This window comes from Pholcus phalangioides, unplaced genomic scaffold (assembly GCF_987345545.1).
Source record: "Pholcus phalangioides strain wild (caught in Gottingen) unplaced genomic scaffold, Ppha-v1.0 ptg000042l_1, whole genome shotgun sequence".
Classification (NCBI taxonomy): Eukaryota; Metazoa; Arthropoda; class Arachnida; order Araneae; family Pholcidae; genus Pholcus; species Pholcus phalangioides.
The window spans coordinates 5,847,402-5,873,043 of record NW_028301628.1 but is presented as its reverse complement, the minus strand read 5'-3'; the positions used below and the strand labels follow the sequence as shown (position 1 = coordinate 5,873,043).

Sequence of the window (25,642 nt, the reverse complement as noted above, 5' to 3'; positions counted from 1 at the left end):
CCTCAATATCAATTTTACGGGCGACCTGGCGCTATGGGTAACTGCAGTTGAAAATGGATCTCTAGGTCAAGGCTTGAGGAGCTGAGTTGCCATGGAAACTAAGTAAAATAGTGTTGGCCCCTAAAAAGTTTTGGTATTTTTAAAATAGATTCTGAATAAACATGAACAGCTGACACTCGATTTCTATCTTTGTAAGAGTTTGCACATTAACCTTTATGTTGACGTTGCCAATAGAAATGTAGACGAACAGTATGTTACATAACCTAATGTATCGCACCATTTATAAAACCACTAGTGTATCAAATCATAATATACATCGCATGGTCACCCTTGACAACAATTGATGCCTCCTTCTTGGCACATGTTCGCGAAACACCCATATGTTGGCGGCGATTGACTCTTAAGACACAGAACTTCGAATTGAACTTTTTATCACAACAAACTCTGAGGCCATTAGAAGAATGAAATAACTGAATTTTTTTTTTGTGGAATAAAGAGTTTATAGAAATTTGAATTCATAAACTTGAGCAGGTTTTAACATTAGCTCTATGGCATGTTGTTCGAAACAGGAATCCAGCTCGTAAAAAAAGAGTGTGTACAAGTAAATTGGTTGTTCTTAAATTGAGCATAGTTTGCATGGAGCAAGGCTTACTTAACTTACATAACTTGCAAGCATAACTTAGTATGATATATATAGGTAGATATATATACACGGTAGAGCATTGAATATCGGAAAGAATTGGGGACTGAGGGGTGTTCAGATAACTGATCATTCATGGGAAAAAATTGTGCCAGTGTCATAGGATCAATATGAAATAGAGAAACAGTGATATTTTAAACACAAAATTGTATACATTTTGTACCACATGTCTTACAAATAACAACTGACCAAGGCCGCAACTAGATTTATGGTCTGCCAGGGCAGGCAAGCATTTAGGTGCTCCCTTTTAACGTTGAAGGGGGTAGTTTTGCCCAGATGTTCTTCCTAGTTGCAGCTCTGGAACTTTCTGTTTGCAAAAGGTCCTGGTTTTGATTCCCAGTGGGGACAACAAACTTTCTTCCCAAGTTCACTTTGGGCATAATATAATGAAAGTCTCTTGATTTAATGTTACAGCTAGTATAGGCTAGGATTTTAATTCAAGACTACACACAAAGCCGCAATTAGGATGGGAGCTTCAAATTTCACTTTTTAACCTCTCCAACATTACGAGGGGGGTGCCAAAATCGTTGCTTGCTGGGTTGACCAAGCATCTAGTTGCTGCCCTAACTACGCACATATATTTTATAACTTGAATTTTTTATACGAAATATACATATTTTTTGGCGAAATAGCGTAAATGTATTTTTTCATGGAGCTAGGGCTCTATCATTAATTTTTTTATCACTATGCGATATCATTTTTATTTCCAACGAAATATTTTATGGGTTACTTTAATGGCTTTGATTAGGGCCACAACTTGGGGGGGGGGAGCAAGCGGGTTTGATGCCTTTAGCGCTGGGCATCACACTCGCCCTCTAAATGCTCCTACTTTATACGGGGAGGGAATGCCAAAATACTTGTGTACTTCAGCTGACAGAGTTATCTAGTTGTGGCCCTGTGTATGCTTTCCAAAATATGCAAATCGTGATGTAAAAAGTCAGAATTTATTTTCTCCGTAGCATTATCGTTGTGATTTACAGGGTTTGACAAATCCCAGCTCTTGGCCACCACATGGCGATTAAAAACGTAGCATTGGCGCTTAAAATTTTATGAACTTATTAAATTTCAGGCAGGGCTGGAGAAATCCCAGGTTGCCATAGCACCTAAAAAATGTGTTTTGTGTGTGTGTGTAGTTATTAAATTGTAGGTTGAGAATGCAAAATGAGAGACAAAGTGTTTGGAATTTATGGCAGTGTGAAAAATAATCATTATTTTGGACCTTTTTTTTCTTCGGTAAAAATTTTTTCGGTACCTTGATTTTTTTTAAATTTGTCCAGTCCTGATCTAAGGACAACACAATTTCTAGAATTTATGTCACATCTATGACATTGAAACAGGCTACTAAGCCAACTTGGAAAAAACATATATATATACAGTCGATTACCGTTATAGCGAAAATCTCGTTTTAACGAGCACTTTTTAATCCCCAAATAAATTTACATAGGAACAATGCTAGGTAACCTGGAATTCCTTCATAACGGAATTTCGTTTTAACGAAGTGATTCCTCCGATTTCTTGGCGTTCGTTATAACGGGATTCGACTGTATGTGCTTTTTTTCGCTCCACAAAATATGCTTGGCTCTCTCGCCATCAATTCCGCTTGTGCCAGAATTATTTTTCTTAGGATTTGTCAAGCCCTACAAGATATTTATCAATTTGAATTCTGTTTTCGATTACACTGAATAATTCTATTTACTACTACTTTTTTTATGTATTGTAACTGTGATTTCCTTATAACGACAGAGTTTTAATAATAAAATTTTTTTTTTCACAATTCATGATCTGAATCTTCATATTTTCGATCGTTCTCCTTAATTTCATTTTGTAACAAATTCAATGGATATTCAAATTGTAAAATGGCCTTGTTTCATAATTTACGTACATCAAATTAGCTGTATTCTATGAGGACTGAATTTTGAAAGTTTTCGAAAAATAGATTCAAGTTAAATAGAAAAGAGGATATACGGAAAGGGAAAAGAGAGGTCTCTTCTTTGCTCGAAACCTTAAGATAAACTTGCTTTGAATTTTCTAAGATGCGTCATAATTTACAAGAGTTTTAGTAACTAAGTTACTGATTTTAGTGGCATTTATTTGAGATTTTGACGAAGTTTGAAGAATGTAATTTCCGTGATTTTCTGGTATTTCCGATACGATAGCCGTTGTGGTGGCCATGGTGATGGACTCGCATCGCGAGGACCTGGATTCGAACCCCACCGAAGGGGGATGCCACAGGCCTACAATGGTATAATTATTCAATCGTTAAACTCATAGTTAGAAAAATCGATGGCAGCAGTACATATAACATGCATTACACAAAAAAACATGCTTCCCATTAGGTTCACAATACATTCATGCACAACTTCCAGCAGTCCAGATCTTCTTCGACCACCTGCTAAAATCTTTTCATTGAGACGGAGCGGTGGGCCTTGATCTGGTTAGGAGGAGGTATTTCTGATAAATAACCCCTCCCCACCACAAGTTAAGAGAAAAGAGGGGAGACATAAATTTTTTTTTTTTTTTAAATTCAAAATTACACATGAGAGGCATGACACTGCTGAAGAAGTATCTAGTTATGCCCCTTCCCCCCCCCCCCCACATTGAAGTGCCTTAGGGCACACTTGCAATATTTCCGGTAACGGGCAGAGTCGTTAAATTGTTGACGAATGGTTTTTTTCAAGACCACGAAATACTAGTTTGATAGTCATTTCCGGGTGCTAATGTAAACCTTGTATACGCCGGGGTGTTTGTTCACGGACGCTGGGACAGTAGCGTATGTGTAGGACTTGAGAAGAGGGGATTCGCATTTTTTACGCTTTTTTTCCCTGCTAAAATACACCATAATCTCTGTTTAAGGGGGATGGGGGGTAACTTCATCTCTCCAAAACCCCCGTTTACGTACGCCACTGGGGGATAGGAAAACCCGTTTTTTAGAAGGGCCGCAAAATACTTAAGCTCGACCCTGGACATGAGGTACACATGTGTGCACCTTACTCCAAACGTCCTAGTACAGATATAGACCAATGTTGTAGAACTAATTCATTAAATTTTCAAAAAAAATGGAATTTTCTTTTTTAAGGGGCATTTTGACACCACAAATCAATCAAAATATGTATATATATGTATTTTTTTAAATTCAATTGCCATTTTCGGCTCGGGGATGAAGAGGATATGGAACCATGGCTGGAAGAGCTTTTAGCTTGGGAAAGAAAGACCTAGATTAATGTCACGTTGTTTACAACCAGGAAAGCCATATATTTTGAGCTATAACTGGTGCTTGTTTTTAGACCTGGATCTTGACGACATGCGTCGCAAATATCCTCTCCTCTCTCTCATGCCTATATAAGCAGCGAAAAACTCCGCTGTACAATCAAGATGAAGCGAGCGGACAGCTGCGAAGAATCTCGCACTGTTTATCAGCACGTCCCGCTGTGGGGGCAATGAAATACGTTCAACAGGAGCCTTGGCTTCCCCCTTATTTAGCCCCCCCCCCCATATCTTCACTTTTAACTAATACAATATCAGGGTGCCGAAGTGAAGGAGGAAAAAAAAAATGCCGTTTCAGCTTTCCACGGTATACATACACATCTCCCTCATCAGGAGTATAGACCTCCCAAGTATGAGGTATAAGTACCGCAAGATACTATGAAGCGCTAAACAACAGATTTAGTAGCTCGCCACAAAATGGTTGTACAAACAGTTTTCCGAATGAAATATCGCCCCAAAACATGAGCTCGAAATGAGGACGGAGGGGAGGAAGGGAAGGTGGTTTTATTTTATTGCATATGAATTCCCATGAGGGGCGAAAATATATTGGGTTAAGTGTTACAAGGGAGCGAAAATTCCTGGGATTTCTCTTTCTCTCAGAGAATATACGATAGTGGGGAGAGGAATGGTTTTTTGTGTTGATGGAAGTTTCTGGATATTGCCTTTTAGCCGAAATTTGATCGCTAGCTTGTCTTTTAGATGTTCGGTGCTTTGGACAGCCAAATCGCAGTGACTCCGCTTCCATCACCACTGAAGATACCCTCCAGGCGCGGATCCAGGGCGATGTGATGGGAGGTGCGTATATTGTGTGAGTTAGTTTGATCGCCCGGTATTTTACGGGACAGACAAATTTTTCCATATTTTCGGATTTTTCGAGGGGCGTTCCCACCGCTCCGCTTTGGATCCACGACTGAGCGAAGGCAGACATCTTCAGCTGCAAATGGTGAGAAGACAAACATCTTCAGCTGTGTTTAAGCCGAAGCTGACATCTTCAGCTACGAATAGACTGGAAGCAGGAATCTTCAGCAGCGAATTAATCCGAGCCCGATAGCTCCAGGTGCGAATAGAGCGCCGCTTCAGCTGCGAATACAGCTGGTGGTTGAACGTGAAACTTCTCGTGGAACTTTTGATAGTTATGAAGCTGTTCCACGGAACTCAAATAAATTTTGAATATTTATCCAAAAAAAAAACCGCGTCCGTACTACCGTCTCAACAGCATCATAGTCCCCAGGGCAAAATGAAAGAAGGCTTAGACACCACCTCTAATTTACATATTTATTGACATAAATCATTGTGCCAGATCTTATCATGGAAGTCCCTTTGCAACTGTGGTCCACATGCCGTGCCCGGCAGGGGTGGGGGAAGGAATCATGTGGTAAGATGGTCCTGGGTGTCCAGTAAAATACTCGTATAAATTCTTCAATTAGAAAATCCTCACTATCAAGAATATAATTAGTGGATAATTTTTTTAAATCGTTTTTTACAACTTCTAATTTCCTGATGAAGCAAAAAACGTGGCTCAAATCAAGTTCTGGTTAAAAAGTTCGAATTTTAGAAATGATCGTTTTTTTTTTTTAAAGAACGTTGGCATTTGAGTGCGTGAATAAGTAAAGACTTTAAAAAATTTATAAAATAAATGAAAAAATATTTTAATTTTTCCAGTTTTTTAATAACGGATCAAGACTGAGAGAGAGTGAGATCAAGACGAGTGAGAAACTTTCACAAACTTATTGTGCTAAAAGATGAAAAGAAATTTCCAGGTTTTTCTAGTATCGTGCCATCTGTAGGAATTCATATTAACTATTCTAACGCCTGCATTACACTGTTAAAGTTTTAGAAAAGTTCTTTTATAAAACTTGAAAAACTCAACCAATAAGCGTGTCAATTACATTCGAACAAATGCAACCAGTACACTTATTGGTTGTTTTTTTCTCAAAGTTCTCTGAAAGATATTTTAACAAACTTCAATGAAAATCGTTTTCCACTTTTAGCTAGCAAGAGCAGTCTGTAAGTTGCCAGGCAGCCCCTTTGGGCTGGGCAGCGACGATGAAAAATTAAATTCCACTTGTACCGCTGTATGATTGTGGACGAAATATTTCACCTTAAAGCCAGTTCTCTGTTTTCTTTCCTCTCTCCTCATCGTCGCGAAGCTTCATTGTAACCCTATGAACCGAAGTTGTTTCTTTTCCTTTCCTATTTTTCTTTTCACGTGGATTTTTTCCACCTCTTCTTTTTCTGAGCATAAAACTTTTTGGGGGTGGGGGCTTAGAAAAAGCCTGCCCGGGGACGTCGAGAAGACACGCTACCGCACTAGCCACCAAGTTCATTTCCCGACATCCTGCAACGGGAGCTCCCAGGCCAACATTTTCACGGGCTTCTATAGTGAATTTATATTGTTAAAAAAAAAAATATGAATCGGCTCAAAACCCGGGTTGGAGCCCTGTCAGTATCACAATTGTGGGGCTACCATAACTTGGGCAGTTTTCTTTTTCAACCACATGCATGATTCCATTTGAGCATGTATCAGTTTATTATACACCGGGCGTGTAAATTTTTGTCCAGCCTTATAGGCTAGCACTCTGGCCGGGGGCAACAGGGATGCAGTTGAGACTGCCTTGGATGCGCATAGACGATTCTCACCACTTGGGAAAAGACTGAATATCTTTGTTGCGAATTATGCTCAAATATCAAATTATTTCTACTTTCTCCATTGGATCATTACTTCACGGTACTGTACACGGTATCTCACCGCTATGAAATTATGAATCATGCGGGTAATATTTTACGGGTGAAGAACTTTTTTTAAGGTTCATATCAGCTAACTAATAGGGGTGGGGGAACAAGGGGACCCTCTAAAAGGGCAGTCTCAGTCAGTGAGTATCTCTGGGGTGGCAGTAAACGCCAAGCCATTATAAATCGGTGACGAGGTCTAAAACGCCTGGTGGCGATGAGATACGAGTAAGACGGGGGGGGGGGGGGTGGAATTCACAGTTGCTAAATTGAAAGCAAGCACGCGGTACGTATATATATTATACTGATTTATATCCCCTGATTCTCTGCTTGCAGTAGCCAAGTTGAAACTGGAATCAATCAATCATGTCTTTTATCCACTCCCTTCCCCTTTAGCGGAACTTTACAGCCCTCCCCTTTTTGCACTCCGACCCTCAGCACGGGTCACGAGGAGATGAACTAAAGAAATCGAGGGTACCGTTAATACACTACAGCAGCACAACTAAAAGCACAGACTGTTTAGGGTAGGCCGAGTGGGAAAGAAATTAAAGTAAATTAGACGGAATGGAATCTGAATAACACACTCAACGTTTATATTTCTAGAGATGAATCAATATTTTGTCATTTTCGAATATAGGTTCCAGAACAATTGATGGGAATCTTGGTTACATCTGGATCTTCAGGTTCAAGTTCTCAAGGTATGCGTCGTCAAACTTTATTGAGGGTGCCTAGAGGATAGGAGAAACTTTCGTTGACCGAAGGCAAATCTTTGAGGGTGAAGGAGCCACGAGTAAATGATCACCAGGGAAAGAGGGCTCTGAATAGCCCTAATAGATATCATAGAGAGAGAGAGCTATAAAGCAGTTTCTGTACCATTCTGCAAAATGTCATCGAATGGAATTCATTTCGTAAATTACGGGATTAGAATACAGGGTGGTCATAAAATAACTTTTGCCCATGGACGAGCATCCAGCGGCAGCAAAAATCAACGAATGCGAATGAAACTCGAGATATGTATGTGTTTCTCAGAGTATGCGCTCGAGAATGAGTAGAGAAACAAAAACCTAGCTTTTTCGTAGTTACGGTCACAGCAACAAAATTTCTAAAAAAAAATTCACGTGGCAACATTAATTTTTCTGCTTGCAAAATAAAAGTATGATAAAATAAAAAGCAGTAAAAAGCCATAACGCAGACAAAGAGACAAAGAAACGTATGAGAACAATCAATGGAGATCACATTTTTGCCTCTGAATGTTTCCCCCTTCGCGGAATTAGCCAACACCTCCTATAACTATAATATACCTACCTAGCTTATAGATGGCGTTGAATTAGCTCACCAACTTCCCCCCCCCCCCTGCTGAGATCTTTCTTCATTGCGTCCTACACCGGCGTTTCAATGTGAGCGCGGTTCACCATCTCAGGTACCGTTCTAACGCCATTTCACGGGTTTTCCACTGCAACAATCACTTAGCAATGCATAGAAGTGAGTATTGGCATTTGAATTTTTCGAACTTTTGTTGCTGTAACCGTATCCGCGAGAGCAAAGGTGTTTTTTCTTTTTTCACTCTCGAGCGCATACTTTGAAACAATCAGCGTCTTCAGCCCATGGGTGGAGATACGGGGGGGGGGGTGGCATTGCTTCTCCCCCCAGCGTCAAAAGTGGAGTGGACAGATCTAATGTATATATGAATTGACATCATCATCGTACCCCCCCCCCCCCAGCAATAATGACCGTGGCCCCCAGTCTTTCGCCGCCTATGCTTAAGCCTGATCTACAAGCATGCATAAAGGTAGCAAAACCTCCTTGAGGATCTCCGAGTACGAATTTTCAGCTGGCGTCTTACATTGATTTCCTAATAAATTGATAGGGAAACAAAATCTCTTGGCCTTTCAGCCATCATCTCTTCCTTGGAAGAGGTGGAAGGGGGAGGGGAGGCGAATCGGAATTTATTCTTTGAAAATTCGCCAACAGAAACAACAAATGCCAAAAAATTCAAATACAGCATTTCTCTATGGGTATATTACCTCACAGTACACGCTTCAGAGATGAGAACTGACGGCAAGGAGGAATATAAGCGGTACGGGTGAAAGTAAGGTGTTGAGAGAAAGATGGCAGCCATGCATCTTAACTGCTAATCGTATCTCTTCGGAGAAAGTGGAAAATGCTGAATTAGAGAATGGAATAACTTTTACCCTCGATTGTTATGTTAGGTGTGAATTTTTGCTCAACTTGCTATAATATATATATTTCTACTTCTCTCTCAAAAAAGAATAAATTTGTGTAAATTCACAAAAAGACAACACGTGGAGAAGAAAAATACACCAAAGACAAACATATTTTCCCTTTTTTTCCCTTGTAACTTTTTCAACAGAAAAATACGCGGCGACATCAAAAAGCCCTCGAAGAAGAAGAAGAAGTTCGAAGAACAACGAGCGATAATGGAAAGAAACGAAGCACAGGCCTTAAGACCTTCTTTCATTTTTCGCCGCCATCTTCGGCAACTAAAATAACTTAAGGCTAAAAAGGCAAGAGGGAAAACAAAAAAACGGCAACGTATCTTAGAGGATTTCCTACAGGTAATGAATGTCCGTGCTGAATCGGTTTAGAATCCATACCTTGAGATTGTTTGTCCCTTGTAAGGTTTTTTTTCATGACCATCGCGGCAATGTCCACATCAGCCGAAAGATCATTTCGTTGATATTTGATCACATTTTAAAGGACCATTTTTCAATTTTTATGCTGTTGGATAAGCTTTGAAGTTGCTGTGAGCATGATACTCATGAGGAGATTGTCCGGCTGCAGCGGCAGCTTGAGACAAAATCTTTTTCCAGGTGCGACCTATTTTGGGTATCTCCTGCCCCCCTACCAGGGCTGTCTTAAGAGCATCGTGGGCCCCCGGGCCAAGTGATTTTTTTGAGGGCCCTACCTGAAAAATGTTCGAAAAATTCAACTGCTTCTCGTTTTTTTGAGGCCCCCCGGGCCATCCCGGGTGGGCCCATGCGTTAAGACGGCACTGCCAATACCTTCTAAAGCAGAGAACCTTCTTGCTCTAGAAGGTGTTGGCACTGCCCCCTACCAATTTATCTCCATCCCAACAATTCCTTTCAAAAAAGTGTTTTTTTTTAATCCCCCTCCCCTTTTTGCCAGAGGCACCCTGTACGGTCGCATGGGCCACACTTCAAGTCAACTCTGGCTGACACCCCCCCCCCCCCCCACCACCATCATGATAAAGGCATCTGATACAGTACTAAGAGTTTTTAAAGTATGCAAGGCTGGCATTTCCAGCCTTTTAGGAGTGGCCCCAGAATTTAAACTTGCACGTGGTGCTCTTTAGACGGCCCTGATTATTAATCCCGTTTTTTCACATCCCGCTCTGTTCTAAGCATCGTTTGGAAATGCAATCAGCTCCGCTTAATCGGATATCAACGATTCCAGCACACAATATCCGATTACGCGGAGAACAATTCAATTGACACTTTACAACGTAGCATAGTTTGTACATCGATAACTGATGAAGGGTCAATATTAATAAAGCTTCTCGAACAAATGAGACATAAAAAAAAAATGTGTGTGTGTGTGTGTGTGTGAAATGAAAATTATATTTATTATTATTTATTTTTATTATTATTAAATTAAAGATAATTATTAAATTGATAATTATTATAATTATAAATTAATATTAATATAATAAATATATAAATTAATTAATTAATATAATGTTATTAATAATTGTTAATTATTAAATTATCAGGAAATTTATCGCCCTCTATTGGCTCAACAAAAGGCAAAAATAAAATAACTAAATGTATTTATTGTTGAAATTATCATATTAAGCTGGGAACTTTGATATTGCCTCTATGGGAGAAACTTCGGTGTCGGAAGATTTTATCCGTTTGAGTGGGTAATCTCCGTTTTTCCGTTATCCGATTAAGCGGGCCGACTGTACTCAATGTCGTTCACGAAAGTGTTACGATACTTGATAGTTTCTAATGCTTCCTGCTCACTACAGAGCCTACACGAGGCTAAATTAGATTTGGACATTCATCTCGAGAAGGACGAACATTCTCTTGGATGAATATTTTTTTTTTTTTTCACCAGGTGGAAGGACTACCACATACTGTTTCGGGAAGGGGCAAACAGAGGACTTCGAGTGTTTGGCCTTTAAGAGGCTCTGGCCCCCTTACTCCTTGTGTGTTAGCGGATTTTCTAATACTCATTAAAATTTAAAAAAAAAAATTAATTAATAAAAATAAGTAAATTCGCTACCGCCCCCCCCCCCATATCAAGGCTTTCCGGTCTTTGAGTGAGCACTGGCACTGCGGTGCTTGCGTCGAGTCAGCCCAAATGGTGGGGGGGGGGGGGCTGGTGGGTCTGGTGCTCCTATCGCTTTATCAGATGGGGTGTCAAATTGACCCTTTAACTGCTCCTTATACAATACGCGACGCGCCGAAAATAAGTGTTCGTCCACCGTGACTCGAGACCCTACACCTGTAATCAAGATGGCGGTGGCTTGTCCCACACTTGTCACCTAGCTATACATAGTTACAGTCCTGCTTCGAGTGACTGATTGAAGTTGCCTGGTGTATTTTCTATATATTTTCCTTATGATTCTGCAGGATGAAAAACTTGATCATTTGGCTAGATACATATCTACAAACGCTGTCGGCACTTGAACCGCGCATAACTATTCCAGACAAGAAGGATCGTGTCGGTGCAAGACGAAACCCGTTCGGATGGAAACAGGACGCCAATGGATAACTTTCAGATAAGATAAATTTCAATAAAAGTAAGTAGAAGGGGTAACTCCCACGAGCCAAAAAGAGCGTTGACATGACGCTGGCAATGCCCCAAAAAAAATTTCTCTTCTCAATGAAGAATTCAATTAAAAGAGATAAATTAGCCATCCTCTCTGCTTTTCGTCACCGGTGACTGATATCAACATGGGGACCAGCGCTGATAAATCTTTCGAAAAAGGATGAACAAACATTCTCTTCGATAAATCTTGATGAGCGAAATAAAACACACGAGTGACGCAGTACCTCAACTACGTCAGTCATTGAACTGAGCACCGTTATCAATTAAATATGATTAATAATAGTCAGTGAATAATATTATTGGGACAGGGGAGCATGATCATCATCATTGAATGGGATGCGCGGAGTGGGGGGGGCGGTGTAGTAACTTTGCCCGGGTGAGGTATCAAGGTGTATCATTATCCCTCCCCTGTATAAGTACACTTGGCACCTCATCCTGCGTGCGCCCCACCTTCCTGTGAAATGGTTCGTCGCTTGCAATATAACGGAGCCTTTGCCACCCCGATGTCCCGCTTCAGAGTCGCCGCGCAGCTGTGCTTTATATGAGGGGTTACTGTATAATATGCAGGAAAAAATACTTCGTCAACAAAATTCCATCGCCAATAGGTGATACCCCCATCCATCAGAAGGGCCCCACATTCTAGAGCACACGTTTCGAACGTTTTGGTTCCCGTGGAACCCTTGACGGTTATGAGACTTTTCCACTGGAACCAAATAAATAGCGCGATATTTATCCAACAATAAAATTTTATGTAAACACTAAATTAATTTCATCAGTTTTAATACCGCAGACCCCCCATCCCCCTCCCAGTAATGCTCTTGTGAAACCCCAGGATCCCGCAGAAAACCAGTTCGATATGAAAGCTCTAAACTAGTGTTTTCCAAAGTGAAACGTATCAACTTCATATGCTAATCCCAGGCAATTTGTAGGTTGGAAGACAGTTTGGCAAACGCTAGGAACCGACGAAAACGTTCAATTCTGGTCTGGTCACCGTTTATTTCACGCAAGTTTTGCGGCCCGTTGCAACTTCCAATCCAAATGCTCTACTCACAAATGTAAAAATCCAGCCCATTATGTTTATCGAACACTTTTTCCGCAGAAACTCTCGCCAAATAACGCTACACTCACCAACAAATTCCCCCTGAACCATCATAACCAATCTGTTTACTACTTACTCACCCATACGTTATATACAGACGCCGACAGTGGCAGGCTGAACATGTTCCATCAACGTGGTGGTGATGGTGGAGGGTCCCGGCACCTTTTTCAATAGGAAGCTCAGAGGGAGGGTGGAAGCCACGAGGTGCCACCCTCAGCATCTATTTAGAGCGTTTTTAGGAATCGAGGGGGACACGAGGATACGAATGAGGAGGAGAATCAAGTCCGAAATCGTTTAAGGCCGGTCAGAAAGCAGGCAGCAGATGTGACAGACGGTCCCGTGTAATAAGTTGCAAGAAGTGAATGAGAGGAGGAGAGGGGAGCTCCTTTTGGAAGAGGGAGGACCTTATAACGGGAAATCGTTCATCTCCTCTTCATTTCTAGCAATATTTATAGAAACTACGGAAAAGAGATAAGTACAGGGGTTCCTGTCAGCAGTGGCGGACGTCCATAGAATTAGAAATAGTGTATGGTCTCCCAGTTCATACCGGACAGGGTGAAAGCCAACAGATTTTAGTATCGTCCGTCATCTCGAGATCGATAACAAATCCTACCGGGTGATAATAAGTTGTGCGCCACATCATCATCTTCAAATCCATTTATTTTAATCACCAAGGAGGGTGGCATACGTACGTACTGATAGATTATACCAGTGTCGTCAACCTTTCAAAGTTCCCGGGTCTAGGGCCTCTTCCTCATAAGTTCCGGCCCAGAGAAAAGATGGGTTGCCCCCTCTATATTTTTTAGCCCTTATATGCAGTCATCTTTCAGGCAGAGGCGTACGCACTTGAAGGTAGCACATGGGTTGTGCTTAAAATACAAGGAGGAACCAATTTTGGGGCTGTGAAAATGTGCGGGCCCTGGGCATGTGCAATGTTATCCATGCGAGAAACGGGCCAGGCCTGAGTTCAAAATGTTAAATTCTGGTAAGGTAATTAGGTAATTTTTTTTCCCATCCTTAGTAACGCTTAACCCAGAGAATAAGTGAGGGGGAAACATTGGGTATATGAGAAAAATAATCAGTAACGGTGGAAAAAACGAGTGGAGTAATAAGAAAAGCATGAAAAATATTTGTTATAAGACTATACAATAGAGTATGCAAACTTTTCACACATTTCCACGCTCAAGGGTGGGGGGACCGCCCTTGCGTACACCAATAATTTCTAGCATGACCCCCACATCCTGTAGTGGGGGCCCTAGGCTGGAATCTTTTGTGGGCCCCTCGGTCAGACTTTTAACGGGCCCCTTCTGTAGTTAATTTATAGCGTGAAAAAGCAAAAAAAAAAATTATGATAACCATCCCGGGCCCCAGGGCTAGAGCCCTGTCAGCCCCCCCCCCCATGTGGGGGCCATGATTTCTAGAGACGTTCGCAACTCTGCACGCACATCATAAAGTACGCACCCACGAATGTTCAATCATTGGAATGTGGCTATAAAATTTGCGTACCCCCTAGAAATACGTCGAAATTTGTTCACCCCATAGACTAAGAATAAGAATTTATATTCTATGTCTATGGTTCACCCCCAAGAAATGCAGAGAAGAAATGCGAGTGCCCAGTAGCAGGGTCGTCTTGAGAGTATCATGGGCCAACGGACCAAGTGATTTTTCTGAGGCCCTACCTGGCCTATTCAGGAAAAATTCAACTACTTGTTTTTTTTTTTGAGACCCCTCTTCTCTTGAGATACCCTGGTAGGTCCATGCGTTAAGACGGGACTGCCCCCTAGAGATACTCAAGAGACGGCCGTAACCTCAGAAATGCGTTGGAGGTTATGTGTACCTTAGAAAGGCGTAGGAGGTAAGTGTGTCCGTAGAAATGGGTAGGAGTTCCTCTAAAATTCGAGGATGTTTGTATCCTTGGAAATGCGTAGGAGACTTTTGTGCCTCCAAAAAATGTGCAAGGATCTTGTTCAGGATGCAATAGTGGAAGCGAGGGGTGTTGAAAATTCGTTTTCTTTTCAACATATTGAGTGCTGAACATGCGCACCCTTTTTTTTTTCTGCATTTTTGTATTGAAATAAAAGTTTTATGGTTACTAACTTTTTTTTTTACGTTTATTTCTCAGATCCTATCAATCATCATGCTATGCCAACTTACCCCAGGCATAGTTTTTACAATTTTTCACACAGATTTGAGGAAATGAGAATATAATTTCAAGTGATATTTTTAAGTTTCATTTGTAGCCAAGGTGTATCGCTATCCGCAGCATCAGTCAGATTTGATGTAAGAGTTACGGGGGGGGGGGGGTAAAAATCAGGAGGTAAAAACTATGCCAACCTGCTCCGGTCTGCCCTAATCGATTCCTTGGAATTTAAATTTAAAATGTTCCTTTTCGATGTTAGTTACTCAAAATGTTTTATCTGAAGACACAATGACAGCGAGATTCGACATCTAAGACACACTAAACTCGCTCAGCATTTTCTGTGATCCCAATGGCCATGGCAAAAGAATAACTATCACTTGAGTTAATGTTGATGCAGATAAAAACCGAAGGCTACCTTATAAGAAAGAAAGAAAGAAAGAAAGAAAACCTGAATTTCTCGTGGCGCAGTTTCTCACGGATACAATCTGAAGAGCTCTCAAACCCCCAGAAAACGAAAACTGTGAGAAAAATAGTGGAAACGGTCACCTTTCTGAGGGTTCTTTACACTCTTTATACATATTTGCAAGCTACCCTCCCTTTTCAGTATTATTCTCATGTGAGGTGGGTCAAGGAGGGCTTTAAAGAAGAAAAGGAAAAATTCAGCATGGTTCTTTCAAGCTCTGTTTATGCTAAAGCTACCGGGATGAAATCCTTGAAGCACTCGACTTGGAACTGGTAGCCGTAAGGAATTGAAGTGCAAATTCAAGAGGGGAGGAGATGCATTTATATTTTCCCGGGATATTCATTAGAATTGAGCGGAATTGGGCGAATTAAATGTTATATGCGAGATTACATTAGAATTTAAATATTTTAAGCCATTTTTGGACTCTTCATAACTGTGTTGCATTATAAATGGTCCCCGAGAAGCGAAATATGGCTATAACATGATATAGGATCGAATTTACCATCAATATGCCACGAGCGTCGTAAGCACATCAGTTTCAGGTAGAAGGGATTTGAGCAGCCATTGAGAAAAAAAAAAAGATCTACCCTGAAGGTTTCACCAGTCCGGGGCCATCTTAGCAGCATCATAGGGCCTCTGTGCAGAGCGATGTTCTGGAGCACTCTTATCTGGCGGGAAATAGTGTAACCTACCAATTTACATACTTAACTCTCGAAAATAATGGTATCTAATCTCATTATCGCGGAGGTTCCTATGTACCTGACGCCCCTGGGCTGTGCTCAGATAGGCACAATTGTTAATTAAGTGTAGTGTTTTTCAATTAGCACTCATCAGAGGACTCTCAGACAAATACCGAGTACACCAAAGACCTCCTAGGCAATGCTGTAAGCGTCCATTATTTTATACACTTTAATTTCTGCCTTTTCTGAAACGCATCCGTTGGACCCTCCCTAGAAATCTCTTGTGAACCCAAAATTTTCGAAACACTTGCAACAGACCATAGATATTATTTCGAAATTTCTCGAACATTTCTTTAAGATTTCTGGAGCATGGGCATTATCTTAAAATTTCTGAAACATAGTTATTGTCTCCACTTTTCTAGTATTTCGACATTTCTGGAGGTTCTGGATACCACAAGTCTTATATTTTCTGAGCATGGATATTGCCTTATATTTTCTGAGCATGGATATTGCTTTATATTTTCTGAGCATGGATATTGTCTTATATTTTCTGAGCATGGATATTGTCTCATATTTTCTGAGCATGGATATTGTCTTATATTTTCTGAGCATGAATATTGTCTTATATTTTCTGAGCATGGATACTGTCTTAAGATGTGCAGAAAATAGATATATATACCACCTTAACATGGATATCGTCTTACGTTTTTTAAAACATGGTAATTTCTTCAAGTTTTCTATAATGTAGAAATAAATGCAAGACTTTAGCAAGAGCAAAAATGTTGAGACATTTCCGTTGAAAATTGATTGTATCAGAACACGAACAACATGAAACATCGATCTGGAAAATTTTGTTTCTATGAAGCCATTGAAATATCTCGTGGTTCTCACACGCGACGTAAAAGACATTGAATGTGTCACCTCTAACAATATTACACAGTAAGTTATTACCAAATATCGTGCTTTTTTTCCACCATAGACACGGCTGTTTTTGTCTCGTAGACATCACGGAGGCAGGGACAGGGAGAGCGAGCGAGCAAGCAATCTCAGGATCAATAAAAAGGCAATGTGTGTGACAAGTTAATGTACATACGCTGTCAGGCAAATCAAAGACAGCTGCTAGTATTCCCAGGATTTCTGTGGCCTCCCTCACGACCATTTTTATATTTGGAGACGGCAATTACTCTCGCCGCACAAGACCATAATTTGATATACGACGTGCGTAAATTACAGTGGCACCGTGAGTCTTTTTAGATAGCGGTGTTGAAGAAGACATTTTTCGGTTGCCTGGTGCGACCGGCAACATGTCTCCAAAAATATTCTTAGACCGCACAAATACATCACATGTAGAGCAGAAAAGGTTTTCAACGTGAAAACTCTCTCGAGGAAGCCTTGATGGTTATGAGGCTGTTCCGCGGAACCCTTGATGGTTATGAAGGAGTTCCACGGAAGTTTAACAAATTTTGAATATTTGTCTAACATTAAAGGGGTCTCGTAAAATTTACGCCAGTCCTGCGGTTTAAAAATCTACACCATGGTTGATGACGTAAACATCATCCGAACCTCCTCGCCCCCCTTGTCATCAAAAGTCAGCAAATCGGACCCCCCCCCCCCCCCCCATCGATGTTGACGTAATACTTGAATGACCCCTAACAAGGAAGTCTTTTTCTTTTGAAACCTCCAGGTTCCGATATTTTCAAGGGTTCAGTAACGTTTGATTTCGTGGAACCCAATAAAAGCTGACGGAATACCAAATGGATGGCATACAGAGCTGCTCTGCTCCACCTTTAGGATCCGTTCCGTTCCAAATGTTAGTCAGTAAAGATAGATCATGTGTGTAATGATCTGAAGACGTTATCATATAACATCCCATTTGACCTTCCAGTACTCATTTGGCTGTAGAATAACATCTGAATTACGTAATGTGTATCCATATGCAGATATTCATGCGGTTATTACTCGAGATTTGACGTCAGGGAGGAGAAATCGCATTTGCGGTTTCTTCCAACAGCTGATTTCTATTTACGATAACCTCTTGCCAGTCTCTGAATAACTTGGCACTTGAATCATGAAAAGTTGCTCTGTTTCAATCTCGATTTCTTTTCTTTATCCTTTCAGACCCGGATTTCTGAGGTTTCGGATTTATTCCCGAGAATACATTCCTAGGCTAATCGACATTACATGAATGAATGTTTCAATGGCGAATTGCTATGGAACGCGCTCTCATTAATGCGCTTCTCCTTCTGATGGTAGGGATTACCGTTAAACATACACACTCACGTTACAGAGGTTTTTAACTGGGAGTCCCTTGGGGGGTCACTGGAGAGATTTCATGGGGTCTGCGAGCTTGGATAAGAGAACAATTAAATAAGTTGGGTTTATATTCTAGCATACTGAATTGTACCGTTGAGAGGTAAACGGCTTTAATTTTATTATCATAAGGGGTCTGCGGCTGTCATCAAATTGTGACAAGGGGCCGGTGGTACGAAATGCTAAGAACCTTCTGCATTGATGGCACAACTAATCCAGAATAACAGTTTTGTGAAGTCTGGACTGCAGCTAGATGGTCTGTGCACCTGCCCATGTTCCCCCCATATCTTTGTATTTAATGTCATTTTTTTGTACGGTGAATGAGGGAATTGTGGAAGGAGTCCTGCTGTTGGTTGGCTTGGGCTGTCCGGCCTGCTGCGGGTGGTTTGCCGGTCTTGGATGTCGCATTTTCCACCATTTTTCCACAAAACCAGCTTATATCTCCTAGGGGGACAGAGCGGGGGCCATGGTTGGTCTGGAGGAGAGATGGTCTGGGAGTTCCACAATAAGATAGATGCTGGTAGGTTGTTACGGGCAGACGTACACAGGGGAACTCGTGTCTTTCCTTTCCCCCAAGGTGATAAAAAATTGAAAGTATTCTAAAATATTTTTTTTGTAAAACAGTTAAAATCTCGAAATAAAACACCTTTGTGTGCTATAATAATTTCCGTCGATTTTAAAAATTTTAAATGCTTTATCAAGTTAGTAACTCAAAATTTCTCCAGAAGAGTTACCTTGTGCGCTCAGCTCAAACATCGGTCCTGCGTACTCCCCTGGTCACGAGCTTCTGCAGTCAGGTAACTGTAGAAGATCTGCAGCTGTGCATGACGATCGAGGTTAGTTTTTTTTCTTTTTTTTTCAAACACAGTCCTGGTCTATTACCATAGAGGTAATTTACAACCATTTTAACCTGGAAAATCGGCTGTTCACGCGCGCGCGCGTGTGTGTGTGTGTTAGCTTAGGTGCTGTCATCTACCTTTCTAAAGACAAAACTAGCAATGGATAAATATTATCACGAAACATCAATGAATATGTATTTGACATATAAATAAATAATTTTTGACATAAAAATTATTAATGTATTTAAGATAGATCATATATGATGAGATATATCATATCAAGTTGCGTGTGATAAAATATTGAAGTATATAATTATATATATTATATAATATTAAATTATTAATAGCAATTGACAGAGTTCCAAAAGTAACGAGAAGAGCAGTGAGATTTGGTCACACTCTTCCAGCAATTTCCACGTGAAAAAGACGATGTAACATTTATTGACCGGTACCAACGGTGTGAACGAAAGTGTCTGGAAGTTGGAATTTCCCTGTACCCAGAGGTGTACGCGGATCGACCTTTGAAGAAACACATGACAACTCTTCCACAGAGAAATTTTGAGCTATCTATCTCCAAGAAGAACTTAAATTAACAGAAATTCATTGAAGATATTTCCTTTCGAAATTTCAATTCTTTTACATTTTTTGGGACGCAAACATTTACAAACATTTTTCAGGACGCAAACAGGTCGTCTGGGGAAGTGGGAAAGCCCAGGAACTCCCACGTCCTTCCCAACGTACTTCTCTGCTTAAACCAAGAGTATTTAGCCCGGAACTATATTTTCATCAGCAATGCTACTATAGCCAGCATCATTATTTTTATTCTTAAAAATTTGCCATCTTCTTGCAACAGCAGCCACCCACTACAATCAGTATGAAAACGTGGCTCATGTGATTAACGTTTCTCAATCAGAAGAGGATCTATGCCAATATCACCACGCCAATTGAAGTAAAAAAAAACATCCTTTAATGTAAAAAGACCATCCTTTACACTTTAAGACTCCCATATACAAGATGTCAGTGCCATCTTAATACATGGACCCTCCCGGGCACGGAACGGGGGCTCATGAAAGTTATATCTGGTTGCAATTTCCTAGTATGCTACTCGGTAGTCAGGCATTTAAGAAAGGTACGAGGTCTCAGAAAAATTGTTGTGCACGGTGGGTCTATGTCTATGATGCTATTAAGACGGCCCTGCAAGAGGCTTGAGCTGACATTTCAGATAAAAATATAGTGACTCCCTAGTTTATAACTGATGGCTAGAATATGTAAATACTGCGCATCCAATTTGGCTAATTAAGGTAAATAAAGACATTAAAATGACACGATTATCTAGTTTGTATAAATGTATGTGTTTATATCATTTATTATGAAATCACACGTAAAAAAAAAATATAAACGGGATGAGCCTGAAATACATCCTTTTCAGGGTAATTTACAGGGTATATGTTTCTCTATTTTTACGGGAAGAAATGTACAGGTATGTTACGAAAATTGGTGTCAAGAACGTGATTCGAGTTTTGACCTTTGCTCTGCTTTAGATTGACCCATCCTTTTCCCGTCCACCCTAAACTCGAGTAAAGATCAACTTATTTAAGCGGTTAGTTAGTTAGAGGTCATTTCTACTTCTTTTCCTCGTGCCGACCTCACTGAGAGACCTTTTACCAGTTTCCAAGACCTCTTATGTCTTAAAGGAATGCAACAAAGTAACAACGACAACAACAATAACGCACGCACGGGTCATTATTGTTATTATTTCTCTGCCATTGCACGTGTCATTTCGGGGAAGAGCTGAACGACCGCGGGAGTTCAGCTAGTGAAGCTGGAGACAACGTTATATTGATCCATAGTGTCTTATAAAATTGCCTCAAAAATACATTAAGCTGTTTGAATGGATTGTTTTCTTATTCAGAAAACTCGTTCGGGTTCCGGATTTCTCATTCGAATAGTACAGATCGCAAATAAAATCGACAACCACGATCGAGTATCTATTTGTCAAAGCTGCAAATTTGTAAAATCATTGATTTTATTAGGAATAAATTTTATATCTTTGACAACGAAAACCTGAAATGCGACTTTTGGTTTAAATATTCTTTAGTTTTTTAACCGTGGTACGTTAAGAGTACTTGGACAAATACCGAGGGATCCGAGAATCGCATTCGCTGTTATGTTTTTGCTGCTTTTTTCTGAAACATTTTCCGCAGACATCTAAGCGACTTCACGCAGAGACCTGAGGACCACCTTTCGAGTATCACTGATTTTTTTAGTGCATAAAATGGTTTAAAAAAGAAGAAAACATTCGAATAAAGCAAATTGATTAAAATTTACAAAAAAAAAAATCTAGCATGGAAATGTTCAGCGATGGGGGGGGGGGAGATGAGTAAAGTGATGAAAAATAAACAAAACACTAATTTCTTTCAGCCTTCTACGGCACATTAAAAATGCGGGGGGGGGGGGAGTAAACAAGTCACTGGAGTATGTTTTTAGGAATACGAAACGCCGTTTCTTACACTTCTAGAGATACGAACTTCTAGGATCACGCATGTCATATACGCATTTTTAGTGGGGGCTGGGAATCGATTAAATTTTTTTTTTACATATTCATCGAAAATTTTTATCGATTAATCCACTGATTAATAGAATATTTTCAAATGCTATTACTATAAAAAAAACACACACAACAACAACACACTTATAGGCAATCTTTTTTTTATTAATTGATATTACAAAAATATATTTTATTCATTTCATTCACCTATTCGCTAGATGTAAACAAATATTGGAATAGATTAAGAAATTGAGGCTTCATGCTCGAATTAATGCGAAACATTTTTGTCTACCTTAGAATTTCTTCACCAAGTTCTCGTCGTTTATTAGGAAATTAAGTCATTTCAGGTTAGTCCGTGATTTTAAAACTACTTTTGATCATAATGTACTGTTTGAAACTGCTCTCAAACAGTACTGAGGGAGGGAGGTTGATTTTTTCCAAATACGAAAACCTGCGGTTCTCAAAGAGGAGACAAAATTTTGTTTTTTTTCCCTTTAAACCCAATCCCAAATCAAACCCAATTTAAAAGTGAAGTTTAAAAAATTTTCGTTGAATCGACTTGTATTTTATTTACCCATGTCGAATTTCAACATGACCGCAGAAAAAAGATTGTAGAGTCCCACACCGAGGGGTTAGTGCTCCAACCTCTTCAATTAAGCTGGCACTCTAAGATTTTTAGGAACACGAAACCTTCGTCCTCTACGCATTTTTAGTATTACGCAACACCCATCTCCCTGAGGCATTTCTGAAGGTGGAAAGTACGATGGCTTATATTGGAACTAAAGCCCCCATAGGACAGAGATTCACATTATTTTTCAAAAGTTCAGCGAAGGTTAAAAAAAAAAAGTACAGAAAAGCTCATGAATATTACACCTAAGTATCTTCTTCATCCTCAAAACACACATTTGCAAACAATATCAACAAATAAAAAGACATCTACGTAAATACATGCGATAAACGTGGGGGCCCACCCGTGTTTTCACAGTCTCATGACCCGTGTTATTGGAAAGAAAACCTCTAACTCAGGTGCTATTATACAAGCTTCTCTCGTTTTCAGTTAATTGGCGTCGCTCCTGATAATAATAAGATGGTTCTACGAGTTTGTAGAGGTCTGGAATTTTCCATGGGCAAGCAAACGAGCATGATAAAGGATCGCATCTCGAAGATAATCATGCGCATTATTAACAATCTCATCATTTTTTTTATATTGTTTTTAGGTTACTTTCAATCTCGTAAGAGTCAAGTGAGGTGGAACACCCAAGCCGAATGACACTTGAATAAATACGTAGCGATATGCATACGGTATGATAGTATCCGCGCTCACCAGGTGCGTTTGTTCAGTTGTTCGCGTTTCCTGTCGTGCGCAACCCGTTAATTGGGGTGAACGGTTCGTTTAAAAACACATCTCGTGATCTCCGCTCCCGAAGGGCGTGTGATGAGCACGTGCTCACCATCATCAGCATCTCAAACCGTTGACTGGAGACCCGGTCCAACCGTTTTGGCAGACACAAAGGCTTCTAGTATCCAATCAGAGAAAAGATATTTTTATTGGGTTAATGGGGAAGAACAATGTGCTAAGAAGCAAATGAGTGAGTGCCTGTGTGGGAACCACTCACGGCCCTAGCCTGTCTCACCACGTAATGATCACCACAAGTTGAAGTGATTGAATGTAACATCTGTATGAATGTGTTTTTAGAATGTTGGAATGTCTCGCTTTAATCGAGATTTTTCATCGAACGAGCCGATTTGCGTTCTCATCTTTACGTTGAGCAACCATTTCAACCAATCAGAATCCTAACAAAAGTGACCGTCAAACCAAAAGATACCAGGCCACATCGCCATGTGGCTATATCGGCTCATTGTCCACACGGACTGGATAACTCTGGCAATTTATTCATAAAAAAGCATATATTACAAAATATGCATTACAGTCATAACAACTATAAAATCATAATCTAAGTATAAAATCAATTAATTGCCAGATCACAAATCTACGTATACAATCGGAAATCAAGCATATAATCCTATATATTCCATATTAAATCTTAATTCGAATATAAAGTCCTAAATCACATATTGAAATCAATAATAAATCAGATAAAATTCATAATCGGTTTTATCCTCAATTTAAATCGTTCGATTTCTACGGCATTATACTGGTCTTGTGCAAACAAAAGTGACCATTATCTCTATGTATACCAGAATTTACAAACATTTATGTTCCGTGGAACCTTTGCCAGAGTAATATCAGTATATTCAGTGGATCCCGCTTACAACGTCTTTCAAATAACCATTGGTAAGAAACGTTGTAAGTGAGAAACCGCTTCAAACAGGAAACCGATAACTTTAACGTGGAGGACCACGAAAATTACCTGTACTTAGCGAGAAAGCGTTCTGAGTGGAACGTTATAAGCGGAATGCGGAATTCACTGCAATCTGGATCCGGGATCCACTCTTCTGGTTTCAGGATGTGTATGAAATTGGATGAGAAAACAATTAAATTAGTGTATTTGCATTTTCATACTGGTTCTGTAAAGGTGTCCGCCGTAACCTACATCTTCTTGGCATAGAGCTCAACCGATGGCCAGCGGCAAAAATATGGCCACGGAGTCATCTGGTTCGGCAGTCGATCTCATAATTTTGTGAACGTGAACAAAGCGGTACATTTACATATCACTTGACTTGCGACACATTTACAGAAAACTCGTGTGACTCGCGGCATATTTACTTTAGTGACCTTCTGCACAGTTCCGTATCACTCAAGCGATCCATGACACGCTTATGATGTTAATATGATGATAACATGATTTTATATGCTATTTATTATTTAAATATTTGATTCAGGCTTTTGTATTCGATTTATGATTGTATACGCAGAGAGAGATTATGATTTCAAAAATTCTTCATGCAGAACTCGATTTTTCATACTGAGAGTATCATTTTATACTTGTTGTATTAACATAATATTTATAATGAATGTTTTTTTATCTATAAATAAATTGCCTGGGGCATCCAAAGTAAGCCAATATTACAATATGGTGATGTGGCATGGATATCCCTTGGTTTGTTGGCCCACGGTGGCTGAGACACATTTCCAAATGATTTAAGTGGCCCGCGGCACATTCCCAGATCATTTAATTAACCTCGGCATACTCACAGATCACTTGAGTGACTATCTAGAGCACATTCCACGACTCATTTACAGATCAATTAAGCGGCCCACGACACGTTTTCAAACCAGTGACGTAGCCCACACTCACCCAAAAGGTTCAGCTCCGTTAGCATAGGGGGCCCCCGGCTTTCATCTTATTGGTAGAAAGGGCCTGTGAAACACAATAGATAGAGGGAGAAGCCAGACTGAGACCCGGTGAAGAAAACTGAATGCTCATAGAAAATGCTTCGTAAATTTCTCATCAGTACTCGGCTGTTTCTTGATATCCACACAGTTCTTCCAGCATCTAGACCGGAATAATGGTGATATAACGGTTGGAAATAAAGTAGAAATAAAATGACTGAAATGAATCAAGAGAAAAACAAACGATATCGAAAACTATTACAGTTTTCTTCTCCCCCAGAAGTTAATAATATTTATTCTCTTGGAATGGAAAATTCTGGGGGGAGAGAGAGAGAGCGGAATGTTATGTTTACCAGCGATCTATCAAATTACGTGGGCTGTTACACCACAATACTCTTCACGGAAATTCTTTTAGGTGGTATGTACTAAAAGGATATGGAAAACGAATTAGGTTCCGAGCGTTTTTCTCTTCCAGAGAGAGAGAATGCCTGTCTCTTCAATACAATCTGCTAGTTTTCTTGGAAAGGAAAACCACTTTGGCTTCTGCTACTAAAGGCTATTAACGGGTGGATTGGAATTCATCCAATCCTTAGATGGAATGGAAAGAAAAAACATGAAAATTCCCAGTTGGAATTCTTTTTTTTTTTCTTGTCTCGAATGAGATTTGCGTTTGACATATTATTTGATTTGGCCTCAACTGATTGGGTTTTTTTCCCATTTCCGGCTTTTTTACCAGAAAATAAGGGAAAACTTAGCCTT

The 25,642-nt window shown here is 40.0% G+C and overlaps 1 protein-coding gene across 2 annotated transcripts in view; it reads right to left on the bottom strand.

Annotated features, from left to right (window-relative positions):
- Positions 1–25,642, bottom strand: part of LOC149063909 (roundabout homolog 1-like) — a 140,008-nt gene that overhangs the window by 24,989 nt on the left and 89,377 nt on the right. The window lies entirely within an intron of this gene.